Source organism: Somniosus microcephalus, chromosome 1 (genome assembly GCF_052327205.1).
Source record: "Somniosus microcephalus isolate GS21.2 chromosome 1, FLI_Smic_1.0, whole genome shotgun sequence".
Lineage (NCBI taxonomy): Eukaryota > Metazoa > Chordata > Chondrichthyes > Squaliformes > Somniosidae > Somniosus > Somniosus microcephalus.
Window position 1 is genome coordinate 5,987,688 of NC_140987.1, and position 12,467 is coordinate 6,000,154.

The following is a 12,467-nucleotide window of genomic DNA, read 5'->3' on the forward strand; positions in this document are numbered from 1 at the left end:
AGGGAGGGAGTTCCAGGATTCTGACCCAGCGACCATGAAGGATCGGAAGTTATAAATGGGTTCAGGAGTCAATTAGTTGCGTTTTGGCAGAAGGTTGACTATGAGATGAGGATCTGAAAGAGCAAAAGAACGTGGAGGGAAGAGCAGAGCTTCAGTGTTGAATAACACTAGAGATGTTTCAGAAGTGATTTGTTTGAGAAAGAGTGAGGCCAATGTGGGCAGAGAAGGGAGGACGTTGTAAGTAACAGTATTAACACCGTGGACAGCCAATTCTGCCACAAGCACTAGGCTAGCTGTGGTTACTGAGGAGAATGTAGATAAGTTAGTTGAAGGAATGGGAGATGAGCTGATGGTAGACAAAGCACAGTCCAGTAAATACATGCTGCAGCTTTGAAGAAACTGGGGTTAGAAATTAGCAAGCTGGTAACTGATATTTTTAAAGGATTTGTTACATTGAGGAGAGATTCCTGAGGAGATGGGAAAGTGGCAAATATATTCCCATTATTACAAAAAAGTGCAATAATAGATAGTCTTCCTGTTAAAGAGTTCAAAGTCCATGAAAATAATTACTGCATTCCAAAAGTAATAAATTGTGTGAAATGCTTTCAGACATTCTGAGATGGTAAGACCCTACGTGATAAGACAGTTGTTGTCACTTTTATGGTTTAAGTGGAAATGAATCGTAATGAACAAAAAAACGCAGGACAACATCAAAACCTACAACAAGAATGAGAAGCTAGAGTCAACAGAGCAATATTCCTTACGGCAATTGTCTGGTGTCCTCCAGTCAATGGTAACTCCTTGTCGACAGCATGCCTGGCCATATGCAGCTATTGCGCCACAGAAACACTGCCCATCGCCTCCTCTGTCACACTTTGAAGTTACTGACTTGCAGGACTTAAAATATTGATCAACATTAATCTGAAAAAAAAGAAGAGCGTGTGAACTCCAGAAGACATTTATTTCACGGGAAATTAGCATTTGGAGAAAGTGGAGGAGAAGGTTAATAACTCAAACCCAGTTCAATCAAATCAAACTATCCATAGAATCACTTACTCCATATTCTGTGTGTTATCCTGTGTGACAGGAATGTACCTGTGTATTTATCGTGTATGACAGACACTAATCGATGTTTGACAGGCACTAACACCTCTGTGCTATCCTGTATGACAGGAATGTACCTGTGCATTTATCGTGTATGACAGACACTAATCGATATTTGACAGGCACTAACAGCTCTGAGCTACCTTGTATGACAGACCATCCTTCATCATCCTCATCGCCCTCTCTCCAGCCTTTGACACACTCGACCACACCCTCCTCCTCCAACACCTATCTTCTGTTGACTAGCTCAGTGGGACAGCACTGATTTGGTTCCACACTTATTTATCCAATCATAGCCATGCCATTACCTCTGAAGTCCCTTAAGGTTCTATCCTCCTCCTCACCAACGTGTTGCCTTTTGGACATTGGGTCAGCTGATTACACCTAGCTGTAACACTCCACCACCTCTCTTGACCCCTCCACTGCCTCTATGTTGTCAGACTACTTGTCCAACATCCAGTCTTAGATGAGCCACAATTTTCTCCAGTTAAACACTGGGGAGACAGAAGCCATCGTCTTCAGCCCTCACCACAAACTCTATCCTCTTGCCACCGATTCCATCCTGCTCGCCAGCTCCTGCCTCAGGTTAAAACAGACTGTTTACATCCTCAATGTCCTATTCAATCCGAGCTGAGCTTCCAACCCCATATCCTCTCTATCACAAAAACTACTTTCACCTCTGTAACATCGCCTGCCTCAGTCCATTTGCTGTTGAAACCCTAATCCATGGACTAATGCTCGTTTGGTCAGCCCCCCATCCCCCACGCTCTGTAAGCTTCAGCTCATCCAAAGCTTTGCTGCCCGAATCGTAACTTGCACCAACTCCTGCTCATCCACCACCCTATCTTTGCTGATGTGCAGTAGCTCCTCGTTCTCCACTGAAACAATTTAAAGTTCTTAACCTCATGTTTAAATCTCTTCATGGCCGCGCCCCTCCCTACCTCTGTAACTTCCTCCAGCCCTACAACCCTCCCTCCACCCAAACTCCCTGTTCCTCAAACTCTTCCCTCTTGTGCAGCCCCCCTTCCTTCGCCCCACTATTGACTGCTGTGGCTTGAGTCATCTAGGCCCATGCTCTGAAATGTCCTCCCTAATCTCCAGAGACAAACGTTAATAGTTGTGCTATCCTGTATAGGAAGGATGTTCCCGATGGCGGGGGAGTCCAGAACCAGGGGTCACAGTCTAAGGATAAGGGGTAGGCCATTTAGGACAGAGATGAGGAGGAATTTCTTCACCCAGAGAGTGGTGAACCTGTGGAATTCTCTACCACAGAACGCAGTTGAGGCCAATTCATTAAATATATTCAAGAAGGAGTTAGATATATTTCTTAAGGCTAAAGGGATCAAGGGATATGGGGAGAAAGCAGGGACAGGGTACTGAATTTGGATGATCAGTCATGATCTCATTGAATGGCGGAGCAGGCTCGAGGGGCTGAATGGCCTACTCCTGCTCCTATCTTCTATCACAGACACTGAATGCTATCAGAGGTTGAGAGATATGTTGAGTGTTCCCCCCTAGGGCAGTGAAGGGAAATAGTGTGGAAACATTTATGGGGTTCTGAATATATCTTTCAGTGAGACGACAGCTGAGAGGTATTAGATTTTGTGACTTGTCAGAAGGGCTGCATAGTCTTTTCGGGTCCTGTATTTTCATATGTTGTGTGGAATCACTGATAGCTGTGTCCTCGCCTGTCTTACAGATACTAATCACTGATAGCTGTGTCCTAGCCTGTCTTACAGATAATAATCACTGATAGCTGTGTCCTAGCCTGTCTTACAGATACTAATCACTGATAGCTGTGTCCTCGCCTGTCTTACAGATACTAATCACTGATAGCTGTGTCCTAGCCTGTCTTACAGATACTAATCACTGATAGCTGTGTCCTAGCCTGTCTTACAGATACTGATAACTGATAGCTGTGTCCTAGCCTGTCTTACAGATACGAATCACTGATAGCTGTGTCCTAGCCTGTCTTACAGATACTGATAACTGATAGCTGTGTCCTAGCCTGTCTTACAGATACTAATCACTGATAGCTGTGTCCTAGCCTGTCTTACAGATACTAATCACTGATAGCTGTGTCCTAGCCTGTCTTACAGATACTAATCACTGATAGCTGTGTCCTAGCCTGTCTTACAGATACTAATCACTGATAGCTGTGTCCTAGCCTGTCTTACAGATACTAATCACTGATAGCTGTGTCCTAGCCTGTCTTACAGATACTAATCACTGATAGCTGTGTCCAAGCCTGTCTTACAGATACTGATAACTGATAGCTGTGTCCTAGCCTGTCTTACAGATACTAATCACTGATAGCTGTGTCCTAGCCTGTCTTACAGCTGCTGATAACTGATAGCTGTGTCCTAGCCTGTCTTACAGATACTGATAACTGATAGCTGTGTCCTAGCCTGTCTTACAGATACTAATCACTGATAGCTGTGTCCTCGCCTGTCTTACTGATACTAATCACTGATAGCTGTGTCCTAGCCTGTCTTACAGATACTAATCACTGATAGCTGTGTCCTAGCCTGTCTTACAGATAATAATCACTGATAGCTGTGTCCTAGCCTGTCTTACAGATACGAATCACTCATAGCTGTGTCCTCGCCTGTCTTACAGATACTAATCACTGATAGCTGTGTCCTAGCCTGTCTTACAGATACTAATCACTGATAGCTGTGACCTAGCCTGTCTTACAGATACTAATCACTGATAGCTGTGACCTAGCCTGTCTTACAGATACTGATAACTGATAGTTGTGTCCTAGCCTGTCTTACAGATACTAATCACTGATAGCTGTGTCCTAGCCTGTCTTACAGATACTAATCACTGATAGCTGTGTCCTAGCCTGTCTTACAGATACTGATAACTGATAGCTGTGTCCTAGCCTGTCTTACAGATACTAATCACTGATAGCTGTGTCCTAGCCTGTCTTACAGATACTAATCACTGATAGCTGTGACCTAGCCTGTCTTACAGATACTGATAACTGATAGCTGTGTCCTAGCCTGTCTTACAGATACTAATCACTGATAGCTGTGTCCTAGCCTGTCTTACAGATACTGATAACTGATAGCTGTGTCCTAGCCTGTCTCACAGATACTAATCACTGATAGCTGTGTCCTAGCCTGTCTTACAGATACTAATCACTGATAGCTGTGTCCTAGCCTGCCTTACATATACTAATCACTGATAGCTGTGACCTAGCCTGTCTTACAGATACTGATAACTGATAGCTGTGTCCTAGCCTGTCTTACAGATACTAATCACTGATAGCTGTGTCCTAGCCTGTCTTACAGATACTAATCACTGATAGCTGTGTCCTAGCCTGTCTTACAGATACTAATCACTGATAGCTGTGTCCTAGCCTGTCTTACAGATACTAATCACTGATAGCTGTGTCCTAGCCTGTCTTACAGATACTGATAACTGATAGCTGTGTCCTAGCCTGTCTTACAGATACTGATAACTGATAGCTGTGTCCTAGCCTGTCTTACAGATACTAATCACTGATAGCTGTGTCCTAGCCTGTCTTACAGATACTGATAACTGATAGCTGTGTCCTAGCCTGTCTCACAGATACTAATCACTGATAGCTGTGTCCTAGCCTATCTTACAGATACTAATCACTGATAGCTGTGTCCTAGCCTGTCTTACAGATACTAATCACTGATAGCTGTGTCCTAGCCTGTCTTACAGATACTAATCACTGATAGCTGTGTCCTAGCCTGTCTTACAGATACTAATCACTGATAGCTGTGTCCTAGCCTGTCTTACAGATACTAATCACTGATAGCTGTGTCCTAGCCTGTCTTACAGATACTGATAACTGATAGCTGTGTCCTAGCCTGTCTTACAGATACTAATCACTGATAGCTGTGTCCTAGCCTGTCTTACAGATACTAATCACTGATAGCTGTGTCCTAGCCTGTCTTACAGATACTGATAACTGATAGCTGTGTCCCAGCCTGTCTTACAGATACTAATCACTGATAGCTGTGACCTAGCCTGTCTCACAGATACTAATCACTGATAGCTGTGTCCTAGCCTGTCTTACAGATACTGATAACTGATAGCTGTGTCCTAGCCTGTCTCACAGATAGTAATCACTGATAGCTGTGTCCTAGCCTGTCTTACAGATACTAATCACTGATAGCTGTGTCCTAGCCTGTCTTACAGCTGCTGATAACTGATAGCTGTGTCCTAGCCTGTCTTACAGCTGCTGATAACTGATAGCTGTGTCCTAGCCTGTCTTACAGATACTAATCACTGATAGCTGTGTCCTAGCCTGCCTTACATATACTAATCACTGATAGCTGTGTCCTAGCCTGTCTTAAAGATACTAATCACTGATAGCTGTGTCCTAGCCTGTCTTACAGATACTGATAACTGATAGCTGTGTCCTAGCCTGTCTTACAGATACTAATCACTGATAGCTGTGTCCTAGCCTGTCTTACAGCTGCTGATAACTGATAGCTGTGTCCTAGCCTGTCTTACAGATACTGATAACTGATAGCTGTGTCCTAGCCTGTCTTACTGATACTGATAACTGATAGCTGTGTCCTAGCCTGTCGTACAGATACGAATCACTGATAGCTGTGTCCTCGCCTGTCTTACAGATACTAATCACTGATAGCTGTGTCCTAGCCTGTCTTACAGATACTAATCACTGATAGCTGTGACCTAGCCTGTCTTACAGCTGCTGATAACTGATAGCTGTGTCCTAGCCTGTCTTACAGATACTAATCACTGATAGCTGTGTCCTAGCCTGTCTTACAGATACTAATCACTGATAGCTGTGTCCTAGCCTGTCTTACAGATACTAATCACTGATAGCTGTGTCCTAGCCTGTCTTACAGATACTGATAACTGATAGCTGTGTCCTAGCCTGTCTTACAGATACTGATAACTGATAGCTGTGTCCAAGCCTGTCTTACAGATACTGATAACTGATAGCTGTGTCCTAGCCTGTCTTACAGATACTGATAACTGATAGCTGTGTCCTAGCCTGTCTTACAGATACTGATAACTGATAGCTGTGTCCTAGCCTGTCTTACAGATACTGATAACTGATAGCTGTGTCCTAGCCTGTCTTACAGATACGAATCACTGATAGCTGTGTCCTCGCCTGTCTTACAGATACTAATCACTGATAGCTGTGTCCTAGCCTGTCTTACAGATACTAATCACTGATAGCTGTGTCCTAGCCTGTCTTACAGATACTAATCACTGATAGCTGTGTCCTAGCCTGTCTTACAGATACTGATAACTGATAGCTGTGTCCTAGCCTGTCTTACAGATACGAATCACTGATAGCTGTGTCCTAGCCTGTCTTACAGATACTGATAACTGATAGCTGTGTCCTAGCCTGTCTTACAGATACGAATCACTGATAGCTGTGTCCTCGCCTGTCTTACAGATACTGATAACTGATAGCTGTGTCCTAGCCTGTCTTACAGATGCTAATCACTGATAGCTGTGTCCTAGCCTGTCTCACAGATACTAATCACTGATAGCTGTGTCCTAGCCTGTCTTACAGATACTAATCACTGATAGCTGTATCCTAGCCTGTCTTACAGATACTGATAACTGATAGCTGTGTCCTAGCCTGTCTTACAGATACGAATCACTGATAGCTGTGTCCTAGCCTGTCTTACAGATACTAATCACTGATAGCTGTGTCGTAGCCTGTCTTACAGATAATAGTCACTGATAGCTGTTGTTATCCTGCACGATTTGGCATGTTGTATGTTTCTCACCCTGTGACACTATAAGTTGGTGACTCTCACCTCTCGATAACAAGGGGAAAACATGTCGCTCATTAGCTGGTTGCAGCGAGCCTCTGCATAACTGAAGTCCTGTGCTAGCGGAATCGTTATTAATTGAGGTTTGCACTGTAACAGAAAAGAAAAGCAAGAATAAAGATTCAATCAGGTTTGAGCTCAGTATCTAAAACAGGATTGTGATCGGAGCCTGGAAATTATAAATCACTTCGTGTCATATGAAGAAAATGCTCAACAGCATTGTGTGAGATACTCATAAAGCTCTTTTTTTTGTTCTCTGACATAGGTGATGCTGGTAAGACCACATTTATCGACCACCTTTAGTAGCTCTGTTAAGATGGTGGTTAGTCCTCTTGCAATGGTGATTTTTTTTATAGCTGACTGGCTTGCAATGCTACTTCAGAGAGCAACAAAAATGCACCATGTAGTTTAGGACTGGAGTCACCTGTAAGCCAGACTGTGTATATGGTGGCAGGTTCCCTTCCCCAAATATGGGGAGAAAGCAGGGACAGGGTACTGAATTTGGATGATCAGCCATGATCTCATTGAATGGTGGAGCAGGCTCGAGGGGCCGAATGGCCTACTCCTGCTCCTATCTTCTATGTTTCATGTTCTGATCAAAGCTGGCCAGGTGTTCTCCAGATGCAGAATGTGTTTATCCCTAGCTGTGTAAGGAAACAATCATTGATTGTGTCCACAAAAGTTTCAACTACACTAGATGGTAGAACATTCAATTGTAGGGAAGTTTAAATCGGACATAATACAGACTGGGCCCAGAGAGATGTTTTAGCAATTTGTGAACAAAGTTGTTCAACACCTCGAGATACCTGTCCTGTAGGTCTGTAACAGGTGTCAATAATAGTGACATGAATCAACTGAGCGGCCTGCGGGTGGCGTTGTCCAGGGAGAGTATAAATACTCGGACACAGGCCCAGCTTGCTCAGGACATTCTTAACAGGAACTAGTGAAGGACACAACTAGACCTCCATGTTGTAAAACAGTTGATTAAAGCTTTGTTTAACGCTTAGACCAAGTGCCTAGTAGTTTTCTTACGTCAAATAGTAGGCTAAAGGTTTCAGCATATAGCCATACGCCCAGCATAAGTGTGCAGGAATAAGGGCAAGCCCTGGAATCAGCTTGCCGGAGGGAGAGCTCGCATCCTAGCCCCATTGAGCAGGGTACAGATGAAGACATCAAGGGCCTACCATACATAGAATGGCTGATGGAAATCCACAGGGGACGTCTAGATGCACTGGGCTGCCTGCCAGTGAGCTGTAAGTCTAGGGTTCTCAAAATTCCCGCACTCCCCAAATTATGGATCAAGGGACCCTGTTTGGCCAAGTTACTAAAAACAGGGTACCCAAAATGGCTTCTGCAGCCTCGTGACCAAACTGACAGGATTTTAAAGCAGGGCTCTGCAGACAGGCAGGCCCGGAGACAAAACTTAAAATGCAGGAATCTGTGAGAAGGACTCTGTGGAGACAGCCAGCCAAAGTAAACACAGAATACGCATTCATTTGACTTGTAACAAATCAAGCTAGAATGGGCCTAAAATCGTGGCCATTAGGTTTCTGCATATTTAATCGGTAACAGCTCACAGTAGCCATCAAGTCAGGATGGGGACAATTAAGTTTCATCCATGACAAACAACCAGGACATCGGGGCCATTAGACCCGGAGACAACCACTCCACAAGTCGTTAAAATAAATGGCTGTGATCAGTTTAAACGAGCGCGTCAAAAGTAGGACAAAGGACGAACCTGTTTTGGCGCGCAGATAAGGAGTGAAGAACGGGTATAATTGTAGGCCCATCAGTGGTAATCGCTCTCTTGCTCTGGCCTCTCATCGTTTGGCTTTTGACCTGCTGCTGCTCGTTCTCGTGCCCTGGCCTCGTGGCGGGCTGTCTTCTCGCTCAACAACCAAGGACGCCCATTACACCGGGGCCAAACGCGGGAGGAGAACAAGACCCGAGTTCAAAACCACACAGGGCACATTGGCCACAAACGGGCAGACGAGACGAGACGAGACGAAGAAGAAGGTAAACCGATGAAAGCAGAGAAGGGCAGCGAAAGACGCATTGGGAAAAACCAAACGCCTAGTTATAAGCTGGCGTTTGGTGAATAAGTTGGCGTTGCATGCGTGGACAGTACGAATAAGCTGGCGTTCGAAGAGTGGGTAGCAGCGCCCGTGATGAATAAACTAGCGTTCGAAGCATGGGTAGTAAAATCTTTTAAACGGTAAAGACCGCCAATCGACCCCCGACCGTGACGTTACCGCCGACGACCGCCCGAGGGAGATAGAAGAGAACCCATCGCGACTCGACGACGACGGTAGCTGAGGAAAAGGAGGGTGCTTCACATCAACAACTTCAGCGCCGCGCCCTGAGACCATGTGGTGATGGGATACCCCAAAGGACAGCAAGAGCGGACCTTAAAATAACCCAATTAAGCGACAGGTTTTGAATTGGTGAGCATGAATTCCTGGCTCCTCATAGCTTAATCTAGTTAGGTATAGGGGGTGGGATAAGGATAAGGGGATTGGTAATGTATTTGTTTCCCTCGATGTGCCGTGTGTTCCCCATTCCCATATAAGTGTAATTGTTTATGCCTGTAACTTCATACCAGTCATTTTCATAAGATTGTTTTATTCTGCTTTTAATAAAATTTTGGTTTTCTTACACCAAACCACTTGTCTACTCGATTTTGTGTATCGCTGCCTGTACCTAAGTCCGGTGTCTAGAACCCAGGGGTGTGGGAGTGATTCGAACTGCTCAAAGGACAGTCAGAGGCGAAGCTGACTGGGCGCCCACACACCACCCCCTACAGAGCTTGCGCACATGTCAGAGGGTAGGGATGAGTCCAGCTCCAACTTGTGCGCTGTCTTCGCACATGGAATTGAGACCATGCAGTCAAACATGGAATGAGTGGTCAGCTCTAAAAGCACTACAGCGGTACCCGCAGCGATGGAGCATCTGGTGACAGCTCTGACAGCTTCTATGAAACCTCTGCCTGCTGTCATCTTGGCTCTATGGTCCAGCATCTCCTCTGGTTTACAAAGCCTGAAGGAAAGCCTGGATCGGGGCTTCGAGAGACTTCCAGTATGCCTATACTCTGTTTGCGAGCAGAGCAATGGGAGCGCTGAGGCTCAACACCTTAAGAATAGCATTGGCTCCATGGGAGAGGCACCTGCTGTCCTCTCTCAGGAGGACAACACGCCTGCTCCCCACAAGCCTTTCAACCAGTGCCCTTGTTGGTGCCAGACAGCCACCTGGGACAGCTGAAGCCGAGTCCCAGCAGTCATCACCGGTCACAGCTCCTTGAGGTGGTCCACTATGGCCATCTCAAGGACTCTCACTGGAGATTCAGCAACCTTCCACCTCCCAAGCTGTAGCCACTGGGGAGCCACCTCTAGTAGCACTAGAACAGGTAACTGAGTGCACAAGACCGGTACTAGGGCTTTTCACAAGGGTGATTTGTGGAATAGACATCATTCATGTAACCATTTGTCAAATCAAGAGTGAAGTCTGTTGGAGTAGTGAAGTAAAATGTTTTGTTTTGGTGTAGTTGTTGGTTTTGATAATTTTAGTGATGTAACAGGTACACCCATGGCGTTGTACTGTTTGAGGTAATTGATATGGTGAGTGTCAGGACTGGGTCAGATGGATGAAGGAGTGTTGGTGATCTGGGCAGAGTACGGTTGGTTTAGGAAATTTGCTGCTTTACAGGTCTGGCAGCTCGCAGTACTGCTTACCGTGCTCTTCCTCTACATCCTCTGGTTCCTCATCTCATTCCTACTTGAATATTAAGGGAATCAAGGGATATGGGGATCGGGTGGGAAGGTGGAGATGAGGTAGAAGATCAGCCATGATCTTATTGAATGGCGGAGCAGGCTCGAGGGGCTGAATGGCCGACTCCTGCTCCTATTTCTTTTGTTTTTCTTCATCTTCCGGTTCCATTTCTTGTTCCTCAGGCAGTACAAAGGTAAGTCCCCTTAGAGAGCAAGATTTTGGAGCATGCAGAAAACAATTCTAAATATTGAGTTCTGACGAAAGGTCCCCGGCTCGAAACGTTGACTCTGTTTCTCTCTCCTCGATGCTGCCGGACCTGCCGGGTGTTTCCAGCACGTTCTGTTGTTATTCTAAATATTGAGACTCACTCTGGACTGCACTGAAGGACCCCTCCTGAGCTGTCCAGAGAGCGGCACCATTATTTCAGATCGCCAATGGTCTGCTCGATTGGAAGCCTGATTGCTGCTTGGCTCTCATTGTATCGGCGTTCTGTGTCAATGCCTGGCTTCCTAAAAGGAGTCATGAGCCAGCTGGTGATGGGCTAGCCCTTGTCCCTCAGCAGCCAGCCACCTGATAGTCTGGGTACAGAGAACTGAGGGCTGGCACAGTATAAAAACATCATGACTATTGTCAGGACCTCAGCCGCTGATCTGCATGACTTGTTGCCTGTGGTCACAAACAAGTTGCACATTGAGCGACTGGAAGCCCTTCCTGCTTCGAACTACTGCCAATTCGTGATGGGGAACACATAGGGCTGTCCACGATGCCCTGCCCCTGCAGGAATCCAGCAAACGCCATTGCTCGTTCTTCCTGCTCGCGAGCCTCCATAGAGGAGCTAACGAACTGTGTATGAGTGAGCGGCCTGGATCACCATGTGCATAGCAAACTGACTGAAGTTGCTGATGTCAGCAGGAGCAGGCTGGAAGGGGCAGAGGCACAAGAATTAGAGCCACGGTGTCCCTCACTGCCGTGGGCAGTGCAGCGCAGCGCGTGCCCTGGTGTTGGGCTGCAGTTCTCACTTCAAGAGTTGGCAAAGGTAAGTGACAGTATCTGCTCAAACACCGCGGCCTTACACACTGCTCCTCCGAGAGTCAGCTCTGATGTTCTGTTTCTGAATAGCCACATGCTGCAAGTGCCTCTTTCGCCCTCTTTTTGCCGCCAGTGCGGGTCTTTGCTGCCTCCCTCACGTCTGCTCCTCCTGATTTCGGAGCCTCGATGGGAGGCCCAGAATGGCCTTATTCAGCAACTGAGAGCGAGAAAATCCCGTGAACGAGTTCTTACCCTCCACCAGCTCACTCTGCAAAAGTATCTCCGAGACAAACACTTGCCAAAATAGCCAACAATTTGGCCGAGAAACACCCAAGCAGCCTGAAACGACAAACCAAGAGTTACCTTGACGGAGGCGAGGATCCCTTTGAATATCGCTTGTGAAAGCTGCCTGCTGACTGTTCCCGCCGTGATTGACTGGGGGGGTTAAGGAAGTGATGCTTCAGGCGGGCACGGACATCAATTTAGCAGCGCCCTGATTCAGCTGCATCACCCTTTATGACACACCTTTAAATGATGCCTGCGCTTGTTGCCGTGGATACCGATCGTGTGCCCAGGCCAATATGGCGTCGCACGCACCTCTGGCATTTTTGCGGCAGTATTCGATTTGATTGCACTCATTTGGAACCCTAAACATTTCTCCCCCAAGAGATAAGATGCAAAGAGCCTTTGTTAACAAGAAAGAAACTGGATCAATGGCATAGATCCTGGGCTGTAAATGCTGCAGCTGCGTGGAACTTGGATCTG

The 12,467-nt window shown here is 46.1% G+C and overlaps 1 long non-coding RNA gene across 1 annotated transcript; it reads right to left on the reverse strand.

Moving 5' to 3' along the window:
• Positions 1-770: 770 nt before the first annotated feature.
• Positions 771-12,173, reverse strand: LOC147123905 (uncharacterized). The gene is made up of 3 exons (XR_015079359.1): positions 12,066-12,173; positions 6,894-6,998; positions 771-921 (listed from the first exon to the last, which is right to left on the reverse strand). It is a non-coding gene; the product is annotated as an uncharacterized LOC147123905 (long non-coding RNA).
• Positions 12,174-12,467: the final 294 nt, after the last annotated feature.